The 12267-nt window shown below is 44.7% G+C and overlaps 1 protein-coding gene across 1 annotated transcript in view; it reads left to right on the forward strand.

Annotated features, from left to right (window-relative positions):
* The first annotated feature begins 10916 nt into the window (after positions 1–10916).
* si:ch211-108c6.2 (uncharacterized protein LOC559375 homolog) overlaps positions 10917–12267 on the forward strand; it is a 52464-nt gene continuing 51113 nt past the window's right edge. The window contains exon 1 of the mRNA XM_034169566.1: positions 10917–10988. The gene's annotated coding sequence lies outside the window, so the exon portion shown is untranslated. The remainder of the gene's footprint in view (positions 10989–12267) is intronic.

A 12267-nucleotide genomic window follows, 5' to 3' on the forward strand; every position in this document is an offset into this window, starting at 1 on the left:
TAATCTGGGTGACAGCTGTCACCCATCACCAAACACAGCTGTTTCTACTCAGCACCGAGGTATATCAGGAGGACGGCGTCTCCACCTCAGTGCCGAGATATCGCCTAAGACCAAGGTAACATTCTCTGCAGCATATTCTGTGATTGACAAACTTGTTAAACCTTTCAGGACTGGTGACTACTGAGACCCCCCTTCTTTGGATAAGTACTCACCTTCCTGCTGAACTTTGCCAAGAGGTGGAGGCGGCTTCTCCCCTCTCTGTACTGGGTGCGTTCATCCACTCCTGTGTGTTCTTGCTCTCTCCTGCCAGCAGTACCGGATCCGACGAGCGGAGGCAGTGGCCACCTGGGAATTCGGGACTTGGCGGTTCCAGTATTTCCAGGGTTCGGTGGCAGTGGAGATCTGGGTGGTTCCGGTTCGACTGAGACGGACGTCTCCTATCTTCGAGCCTGCCCACACGACACCAGCGGATTCGACCCTAAACATTGTGTTTGTTATACTACTCGTGCTTGTTTCAGTAGTAAATCTTGTTTTTTACTTCCTCCATTGTCCATTCATTGCACCCCCTGTTGTGGGTCCGTGTTCCTACACTTTCACAACATAAACAGGCCCCTTTTTTTCTGAAGTATAAATCACGCAGGATTGTTTTTATACTGTGTACACAATGCAGTAAAACTACACGCTCAAAAAGAGCACAGAAAAAAATATACTGATTGCTGCTGCTGTTGCAGCTCCTTGCTCTTCTCTCACAAATGTGTTTACATAAATTCCATAAAAGTCCTGCTCACAGACTGATTGCCAGAGACAGGACATGTCCACATCCAGTAAAAAGTCCGGACATCTCCAGTCTACTCACGGATGAGTTGTTCATGCATGGACATGTGAACAATTAAAAGGAAAAAAAAACTGTCTGGCTGCTGCAGTTCCTCGCTCTCCCCTGAAACTCTCTCACCATTCTGTTAAAATAAAGGACAAAAAAGGACATAACCCCTGCTCACAGACTGATTGCCAGAGACAGGACATGTCCACATCAAGTACGAGGTCTGTTAGAAAAGTATCCGACCTTTTTATTTTTTTCAAAAACCTGATGGATTTGAATCATGTTTGCTTGCATGAGCAAACCTTGAACCTTCGTGTGCATGCATGAGTTTTTTCACGCCTGTCGATTGCGTTGTGTGAGGATGGGTATAGTCTCTCGTCGTTTTTTTCTTTGCAAGGAAATGGCGGACCAACTGGAGCAGCGCGACTGCATCAAATTTTGCCAGAAACTGGGCGACAGCCAGGTGGAAACCATTCGGATTATTCAGACGGCTTTCGGTGACAATGCTATGGGCATCACATAGATTAAGGAGCGGTACAACTGGTTTAAAGACTTCCTCACAACGGTGGAGAGCGAGCCACGCTCCGGTCGGCCATCAACATGCTGAAATGACCAGATCATTCCCAAAGTGAACTCTGTGGTGATGTGGGACCGTCGTGTGACTATCCGAGAAATTGCGGAAGAGGTGGACATCAGCACTTTTTCAGCACATTCCACTGTGACAGAAGATTTGGCCATGAAAAGAGTTGCAGCAAAATTCATGCCAATGGCTTGGGCACGAAGCTGCTGATGGAGCAAAAGCGTCACCGTATTGAAGCCTCACAGGACATGTTGTGACATGCCCAGCTCTTCCACCATTCGGAAGATTCAGACAGCTTTCGGTGGCTTTTCACTCATGTGACCATCCGAGAAATTGTGGAAGAGCTGGTGGCTGACTGGAGCGTGGCTCGCTCTCCACCGTTGTGCGGACGTCTTTAAACCGGTTGTACCGCTCCTTAATCTGTGTGATGCCCATAGGATCATCACTGAAAGCCGTCTGAATAATCCGAATGGTTTCCACCTGGCTGTCGCCCAGTTTCTGGCAAAATTTGATGCAGTCGCGCTGCTCCAGTCTTTCTGCCATTTCCTTGCAAAGAAAAAACGACGAGAGACTACACCCATCCTCACACAAAGGCTGCTTACATGCAAATGACGCAATCGACAGGCGTGAAAAAACTCACGCATGCGCACAAAGGTTCAAGGTTTTCTCATGCAAGCACAGGTGATTCAAATCCATCAGGTTTTTGAAAAAAATAAAAAGGTCGGATACTTTTCTAACAGACCTCATATAACTCCAGACATCTCCACATTTACTCACAGATGTGAGTAAATGTGCAGAGGACCTGCAGGCTGCGTCCTCACCTCCTCTCTGCTCCCCTGCTGCGTGCACCTGATGCAGACATTCCTGCATCGTCATGATGCCACATGAAGCAACTCGAAGCAGCCCCGTTGTGAAAGGGGCTTTAGAGGCTCTTAGTGCCCTTTTAAGAGTTTTTAATGATCTTCTTTTAACAGTTGACTCAGGCCACTTTGCAGTGCTTGTGCTCCTAGACTTGTTGGGAAAGTGTAGAGACACGGACCCACAACAGGGGGCGTAAATGAACGGACAATGGATAAGCCAAAAACAACAATTTACTGTTGTGAAGTGCACAACAAAATACAAACAATCACAGATTTTGGAGTCAATCAATGTACAACGGTGAGGTGTGGGCAGGCTCGAGGATAGAAAACGTCTGTCCAGAGAAGAGCCGGGTCCCACACGATTTCCACTGCCAATGGATCTGGAGCACACTGGAGCCGCCAAGTCCTGAGTCCCCAGGTGGCCACCGTCTCCAGCTGTCAGATCTGGAACTGAATGGTTTGACGATTTCTCGGCAGGAAGGTGGAGTTGCTGCCCGGCTTTTATGGGATGTGGTGATTGATGGTTGATGTGTGACAGCTGTCACTCCATGCTGCTTCTGGGAGGTGGCTGCGCCATCTCGTGCCTGAAGCCCGCACTTCAGGCAGGGCGCCCTCTGGCAGTGGGCCAGCAGTACCTCCTCTTCAGCGACCCACACAACAGGACCCCCCCCAGATGGCCAATCTATCCGGGGATTGTGCTTAACCATCCATGGAAATCCCAAAATCACTCGGGAGGTAGAAGGTGTTACATAGACACAACCAAAGTCACGGGCTGTGTCTGGTGTGTGATTAATGGGAGAAAAGTGCCATCTAGTGCCCGTACCTTCAATGGTGAAGGTAGAGCCACTAAGGGGAGCCCTATCTCCCTTGCCCATCTGCTATCCAGCAGATTCCCTTCCGACCCCGTGTCCACCAGTGCTGGGGCGTGAAGAGTTAGATCCCCACTCAGGATCGTCACTGGGATGCATGCGGATCTACGGGATTTCCCCACGTGAATGTTATGGCCAACCCTTAGCCCAGTCTCTAGGGGTGGGCGTTGTAGTTTAACCGCTTGGGGCAGTTCTTTTGTATGTGCTCACTCGAGCCACAAAAAAAATATTCTCCGCGGGCCAGCCTCCGTTGTCTGTCATTAGATTTTACTTTAGCCCTGCTCGTGTCCATGACTTCGTCAGCAGGGGGAGCTGTTGCCACATGGAGCTCTCCGGCTGTGGAGCGTGGGGATGGCGGCACCCTTTCGGACCTGGAAGGAAGAGGGACGGCTCGCGCCCGGCCACGCCTTTCGCCCCGCTCCCGACGATGTTCCTCTAATCGGTTGTCTAACCGTATGACCAGGTCAGTAAGCCCGTCAAAATCCCGCGGCTCATCCTTAGCCAGCAGATGCTCCTTCAGGACCGGAGACAGTCCGTTTATGAAGGCGGCGCGGAGTGCAACAGTATTCCATCCGGACCTCGCAGCCGCGATGTGGAAGTCGACTTCATATTTGGCTGCACTCTGACGCCCCTGTCTCATTGACAACAGCATGGTCAAACCGGTCTTGCCTCTATTGGGATGATCAAACACTTGTTTAAACTTTCTCACAAACCCAGTATAAGTGGTTAGGAGCCGTGAATTTTGCTCCCAGAGTGCCGTAGCCCAGGCGCGTGCCTCTCCTCGAAGCAGATTTATAACATAAGCCACCCGGCTGACATCTGACGCGTACATGACGGGACGCTGTGCAAAGACGAGCGAACACTGCATCAGGAAGTCTGCGCACGTCTCCACACAACCTCCCTACGGCTCCGGAGGGCTTATGTATGCTTCAGGGGACGGTGGGGGGGTTCGTTGAATCACCACTGGAATGTCTGTATTCGGCACCTGAACAGCAGGAGGAGGAGCTGCAGCACTGCCCTGCGTGCGGGCTTCCACCTGGGCGATGAGAGCCTCCATCCTCCGATTGAGAATAACATTCTGCTCGGTCACCAAGTCCAACCGAGCAGTGAAGGTGGTCAAAATTTACTGCAGCTCACCTAATACACCTCCTGCCGGCACCTGTGCACCCTGCGTTTCCATTGGTGGTTCACCCAATGGTTGACGCCCCTCGGAATCCATGACGCTAGCCAAGAAATCCTGTTGGGAAAGTGTAGAGACACGGACCCACAACAGGGGGCGTAAATGAACGGACAATGGATAAGCCAAAAACAACGATTTACTGTTGTGAAGTGCACAACGAAATACAAACAATCACAGATTTTGGAGTCAATCAATGTACAATGGTGACGTGTGAACAGGCTCGAGGATAGAAGACGTCTGTCCAGAGAAGAGCCGGGTCCCACACGATTTCCACTGCCAACGGATCTGGAGCACACTGGAGCTGCCAAGTCCTGAGTCCCCAGTTGGCCACCGTCTCCAGCTGTCAGATCTGGAACTGAATGGTTTGACGATTTCTCGGCAGGAAGGTGGAGTTGCTGCCCGGCTTTTATGGGATGTGGTGATTGATGGTTGATGTGTGACAGCTGTCACTCCAGGCTGCTTCTGGGAGGTGGCTGCGCCCTCTTGTGCCTGAAACCCGCACTTCAGGCAGGGCGCCCTGTGGCGGTGGGCCAGCAGTACCTCCTCTTCAGCGACCCACACAACAAGACTTGTCTGTTGCCTTTGATACAGTCAACCATCAAATTTTAATTTCTCACCTTGAACAGTTTGTGGGTATCAAAGGGACAGCCCTTCATTGGTTCAAGTCTTACTTGGAAAACAGAACCTTTTCTGAACATCTGGGGCCTTACTTGTCTGGTTCGCTCCTCTGACCTGTGGGGCTCCCGAGGGTTCGGTCCTGGGCCCGGTTTTGTTCTCTTTGTACATTTTGCCTCTCTGTAATATTTTTTAAAAATACAATATTACCTTCCACTGTTTTGTAATTGACCTGCAGATTTATCTGCACCTCAAATCAGGCAGCACAGTGACTTTGCTGGCTTGTCTGCAGGATGTGAAGAATTGTCTGGCTCAAAAGTTTTAAAAATTGAATGACGACAAAACTGAAGTTGTTGTATTTGGCCATCCCAATTCCCTATCATCCCCTGACTGTGTTCTTGGCCCCTTGGCACCTTTCTCCCAGTCTGTGGTTAAAAAAAAAAACCTTGGCGTTCTAATAGAAGTTGGATAAACAGAGCAATTCTGTGGTTAAAGCAAGCTTTTTTCAACTGCGAGTCCTAAGCAAGGTGAAACCTTACCTCCCCCACAAGGATTTTGAGCGTGTTGTCCACACATTTATCACGTCACGACTTGATTACTGCAACTTGCTGTACTGCGGAGTAGACCAATCCTCCCTTAGCCGCTTACAGCTCATGCAGAATTCTGCTGTTTGCTTGCTGACGGGCACCAGGCACAGTGAACACATCACGCCTGTTTTGTTATCTCTGCACAGGCTTCCAGTGAGCTATCGCATTGATTTTAAAATCTTCCTCATTGTATTTAAATGCCTGAATGCTTTGGCTCCACCTTATCTATCTGAGCTATTGTCCTCTTGTGCTCCCTCAAGGATCTCAACATGCGAAGAACACATTTGAAAACCAGAGGAGACAAGGCTTTTTCTGTAGCTGCTCCCAAATTGTGGAACAGCCTTCCTTTTAATGTTAGATCTGCGTCTTCTTTAAATGTTTTTAAGTCATCTTTGAAGACCCATCTCTTTGCACAGGCCTTCAATACCTAAGCGGAGTTGCATTTTTGTAATAAATTTTTTATTATATTTATTAGTTCTTGGTTTTTGTATTTTGTATTCTTGTATTTTTATACCCTTTTATTTTGTATCTGTGAAGCACTTTGGGTAGCTTTGGTTGTTGTAATTGTGCTATATAAATAAATTTGACTTTGACTCCATGGCGCTAATTTCAAGAACTTCAAAATTTAGCAACAACAGCATGGGGCAGTTTGTGTACATGTTACTACGAGAACAAACAAGAATTTTAGAGGTATGTTTGTGGTGAGGACGAGGCTGTTAAAAGCCCATTATCTGAACACCTGGCAGCTACGAGGACAAGACATTTTATTTTGGACAGGCTCAGCCCTCTTGCACACTACAATTCCACCTGCTTTATGTGCCAGATGCTGCATATAAAATAATCATTTTGTAGTGGATTAATCATTTTCTGTCAGTTTGGATGTTGAAAACACCTCTAATTGCTTCTGGAATCACAGAGGACATTTGGAGCTTTTTCCTCTCTCTATCTCCTGTGCTGAGGTGGAGAACATATTTGGAACAGCCTAAAAGGTAATTATTTGGAATGTTTATATTGTAATAGCTCTTTATAAGCAGCTGTAAAAGTATGTTTATGATAGATTTAACATCTTGTTATAATTGATCAGATGAGGCACCTATGTGCGCACTAACACAATGATTCGCACTCAAGACAAGCATTTACGCAGAACGGAGCGTGCAAAAGAGCGATTTTGCTGACAATAACGAACAAACATGAAGTTAAAAGTTGGATCACCGGTGTCAAAATGAAGATGAGCATTTACATGGAACGTGTTATGTGTCGACGCGGGTTGAGGAGCGGACCTGCGTCTGACGGAACCCAGCGCTAAAACAACCAGAAAGCGGTTCCAATAACAAAACAATTTATTTTCCCCCTTTAGTGCATAACAAAGTGTACAAACAAAAACTGCGTCGGTCTGGCGGAGTGAAGGACGGCACGCTCTCCAGCGCCCAAAAGGATCGAAGCCCGGCGCTTCTGGACCCACGTTCACCGCCAAACACCCCCCAGGTGGACACGACAAACCGACTCTGCGAAGGATAGAAAAGGTGAGGTAAGTCAGCAGCTACAACTAATATCCTTCAAAAGGCACACACTATCAGCAACACATTCAGGTCCGAATTCAAGCTTTATGTAAATGAGCACCTTCTCACAACAGGTGGAGGATCATCAGTCCGCATGCCACGGCAGTGAGAAGCGAGCTGCACAACTCTCATCAAAGTTCAAATATACTGCGTAACAAAATACCAAGTTACTGTTAACAATTATTCAGATAATCAATCACCTCTGATGTGTGCTGACAGCATGTGTCCCTCACCCTTCCTCCTTCACAGGCACGATGTGTCAAACCCAGGCGCGGTCCTCAGCGTCTCACAAACAAACATCACAAGGTCGAGTTCCCGGCAATTCTGCTTGAATCACACATGACTTAAATGCAGAACGCCATCTCATTATCTGCTTCAGCTGAAAGTCTTTAAGGTTGCACGTGAGCACCATCCACAGGTGCTGCACATCATGTTGATGAGGATGAAGGACTCTTCTGCCAGCACCTTCTCCACAGACAATAAATCAGTTTGCATACCACCTGGAGAGCAAAGAAAAGAAAAGAACACCAAAACGTCCAGCCACACCCCCCCAACACACAACAGAACGGGGCACACAAAAAAGCAATTTTGCCGACAATAACGGACAAACACAAAGCTAAAAGTTGGATCACCGGTGTCAAAATGAAGACGAGCATTTACACGGAACGGAGCGCGCAAAAGAGCGATTTTGCAGATAACAATAGATAGATAGATGCAATAACGGACAAACACAAAGTTAAAAGTTAGATCATGGTGTTAAAATTACTGTAAAGCTGCGGAAGAAATAAAGCCAGTGAGAAGAAGTGCAGAGGCAACTGTCCAGAAATGTAGAACGCGAGCGCACAAAAGAGCGATTTTGCAGACAATAACGGACAAACATAAAGTTAAAAGTTGGATCACGGTGTCAAAATGACTGTAAAGCAGCGGAAGAAATAAAGCCAGCAAGAAGAAGCGCAGAGGCGGCTGTCCAGGAACCTGTGGTTCTGTTCCAGCTGGTCTGGTTATGGATGTGTTTTGTGTTGTGGTTTTTTTTTGGGGGGGGGGGGGTGATCCACATAGTTCCGGCTGTATATAATTAAAGTGGCCACCTCATTGTAGTGGCTTTTTTTTTTTTTTTGATCACAGAGATCTGGGTGAACATGCAGAACTGCTGCATTTAATGACTCTGGAACACAGGTGAACTGCAGCCTGGCGCATGGCACACACCGGCTGGACTGTGCAGGAGCATCTCTTTTCTTTTCTTGGACTGCATATTAAAAATGTGACAACATCTTGAATGGATGCTGTGAATTGAAAACCCACACTTTAAAGGGACCAAGTGTGGGAGGGCTGGAGGTTTACACCAAATCCATGCCTAAACGTGCACCAACATTGCGTTACATGGCGCTACATGGATCATATGTGGCTTGACGTGGCTCATATGCGGCGACATGAGCCATTCGAGGCTGGATGGGGCTCAAATTACAGGTCAGTCATGGCTCACTAGAGGCTTATACCTGGCACATGCGAGGTCCAGAGAGGCACATAGAGGCACCTTAGTAACGGATATGTGATAGATTTATACGTGGATCATTATTTGAATAATCACTGACAAATCCATACGTGGCTCATTATTCATGGCTTTATTATTTGGTGGGACCAAGGCTTAACTGTATTGTACAGTTCTTGGTATTACATTTTTTTTTTCTGTGCAGTCATTTGTAAAAACCACAATGGTATATGATTATTTTAACATATTTGTACTGTTAAATTCACAGTTGAGTTTCGTTCCACATTTTACACTTTATTGCTGTAAATTAAACACTACACCATTGTTTTTCTTTTCCAGTTTTTTATGTCGTGATTTCACAGGATTTCTCCGTTAATTTCACAGACTTTTTTTTTTACAGTGTGTCTTACTGTATGGTCCGAGAGACTTGGACACCAACCTGAGACCTAAGATGATGACTGGACATATTGTGGTACTACATCTCTTTGGAGATTCCTTGGGTAATGCTGGAAATATTTTGTTTCAAACAACCGATTACTTAAAGAGACTCAGATGAGGAATATTACTTGCATTTACCACATAGCGTAACTTCATGATATCCTGACGCTACATGATTAATTTTAGAATTATACATTTCAAATTACAGGGATAAATAGGATAAAGTCAATGTAATTATGGTGTATATGATTTTCAAACTAAAAGTGTTTCAAAATAATGAAATATTCAGTTATTTACTGACTAACTGCACGTGTCTGCCTACTTCAGGTCTGGACCACTCATAGATTTTGGTCATACGTATGAAAAATTCAAACTTCAAGAAAAATATTTTCTTCATCCTCTGGGATCCAGGGGTATTTTCTGGAATTTACCATACTTTCAATAATTACGTCCACCAAGGATGTAATAAAATGACCTGCATTTATCTGTCTGTCTGTCTGTCTGTTAGCAGGATTATGTCAAAACTACTGCACAGATTTTGACAAAATTTTCAAAGCAGATAGGTATTAGGCCAAGGAAGACTCTATTAAATTTTGGAGGTGATCTGGATCCAGATCAAGTTTCACTTTATACATTCTTTGAAGGATTATGTCAAAACTATTTCACGGATTCTCACCAAATTTTCACCACGGATGCATATTAGCCCATGGAAGACTCCATTAAATTTTGGAGGTGATCTGGATCCAGATCCAGATCTGGATTCTGGATCATTTTCACATTATATAGGCTTTGAAGGATTACATCAAAACTACTTCATGGATTTTGATGAAATTTTCAACACAGAGACATATTAGGCCATGGAAGACTCCATTAAAATTTGGAGGTGGTCTGGATTCAGATCCAGATTCTGGATCAAGTTTCACTTTATATACGCTTTGAAGGATTACATCAAAACTACTTCACGGATTCTCACCACATTTTCACCACTGACGCATATTAGGCCATGGAAGACTTCATAAAATTTTGGAGGTGATCCAGATCGAAATCTAGATTCTAGATCATGATTTCCCTTTATATACGCTTTGAAGGATTACATCAAAACTACTTCACGAATTTTGACAAACGTTTTAACACAGATACTTATTAGGCCGTGGAAGACTCCATTCAATTTTGGAGGTGATCTGGATTCGGATTCTGGATCAAGATTTCACTTTATATATGCTTTGAAGGATTACGTCAAAGCTACTTCACGGATTCTCACCAAATTTGCACCACAGATAGATATTAGGGCATAGAAGACTCCACTGAAATTTGGAGGTGATCTGGATCCGGATCTGGATTCTGGATCAAGATTTTACTTTATATAGGCTTTGGAGGTTTTCTTCAAAAGTACTTCACAGATTCTCACCAAATTTGCACCACAGATAGCCATTAGGCCATGGAAGACTCCATTAAATTTTGGAGGTGACCCAGATCCAGATTGGTGGATGTCAGAAATCTTTGATTGCTCTTGTTCCCATTATAAGGTACTTTTTTCAGTATAATGCCAGTGTCTTACATATCAAAATGTTTACAACAATCTGAGGTTTCAGAATGTGTGTCAGATGTAAGTAGAAATATTTTGGCTCTAAATGTGAAAAATTGGAATATATTTTTAGAAAATTCATTCAGTCTTAATTGACCCACTGACTTACAATGTGAGGGTCTCTGCATCCACTGTTATTATTATTATTATTATTATTGTTAAATCTGACTGGATCACTCTCAAGACATTCTCCACATGACTACATTTTCAAGGTTTCTTAATACAGAAAAATAAAATCAACTCAGTCTCTCCTGATCATGTTAGTCAAATGACCTGTGACATCACATGGATGCAATATAAGGCTCTGATTCCTTGTTTGCCATTTGAGAGAGGACTGAACATTAACAAACAGCCAACAAAGAGCACTGTGTCAGCCTCAGCGAGCAACTCGAAGCACAACTAACTGGTAAGTGTGTCAGCTTCAATAGACCTGCATTTAACAGTATTATACGTCAGTATCTAGGCGAGAGCAGTGAACTGTTGTAAGACCAGACGGTTGGTGCTGATTTTCCAAATGCTCTAACATAGACAAGTAGCTTACCAGATATATTTGTTGGTTTGGATTCTTGTCTGAGTATGTTGCCGCAGGAGAGCACGTGGCGATTAGCTGAGGGTATTCATGGAGCATAATAGAAGATAACACAGCGGTTGTTAATAGGGATGACCAGTCTTAAATATTCCACCACAATGACTAGTGATGAAGAACAGATCATCACTGAACACAAATGACATTGAGCTCTAACTATGCTTATGAGTGCACGTGATCTGTGGGATGGTGAAAACAGGCCGGTTTGTTTGTTCTTGTGCCGTCAAACTTGATCCTGGTGTTGTGGAATCATGCTACTTCTAAATCATACTTTGCCTCCCTCCTTCACACAGCTGTGTTACCGTGTCAGTTTGGTAACATTAGTATGTGGTAAATGTTCAGGTCTGTCAGATGATTATGTATCACAGGCAGAGTATGAGGCCATCAGCAAGAAACGCACACATGCTCCACATCATTGTTCATTGTGTTCTGCCGTCTGCTCTGCTTACTGCTGCATTTTAGTGAAGAAACGATCACTTGTCAGCAGCATGGACACTGGATTATTCAACATAATCTCCTCAAAGCCTCGCCAGTGTACTTCCATGCAAATATTCCTGTCACCATAATAATTAAGTCAAGCTTATTTACGCTTATTTATGCACCCTGAAATCACAGGAATAGCTATACTGAAAAAAATATAAACACAGCACTTTTGTTTTTGCTCCCATTTTTCATGAGTTGAACTCAAAGACCTAAATCATTCTCTATATTGTTCACAAATCTTTTTAAATCTGTGTTAGTGAGCACTTCTCCTTTGCCAAGATAATCTATCCCACCTCACAGGTGTGATATATCAAGAAGCTGATTAGACAGCATGATTATTGCACAGGTGTGCCTTAGGCTGGCCACAATAAAAGGCCACTCTGAAATGTTGTTTTATCACACAGCACAATGCCACAGATGTCACAAGTTTTGAGTGAGCATGCAATTGGCATGCTGACTGCAGGAATGTCCACCAGAGCTCTTACCTGTGAATTGAATGTTCATTTCTCTCCTGTAAGCTGTCTTCAAAGGCATTTCAGAAAATTTAGCAGTACATCCAACCAGCTTCACAACCGCAGACCGTGTGTAATCACACCAGTATTCACCATGTTCACCT

The sequence above is a fragment of the Thalassophryne amazonica genome, chromosome 5, assembly GCF_902500255.1.
Source record: "Thalassophryne amazonica chromosome 5, fThaAma1.1, whole genome shotgun sequence".
In the NCBI taxonomy this organism is placed as follows: Eukaryota; Metazoa; Chordata; class Actinopteri; order Batrachoidiformes; family Batrachoididae; genus Thalassophryne; species Thalassophryne amazonica.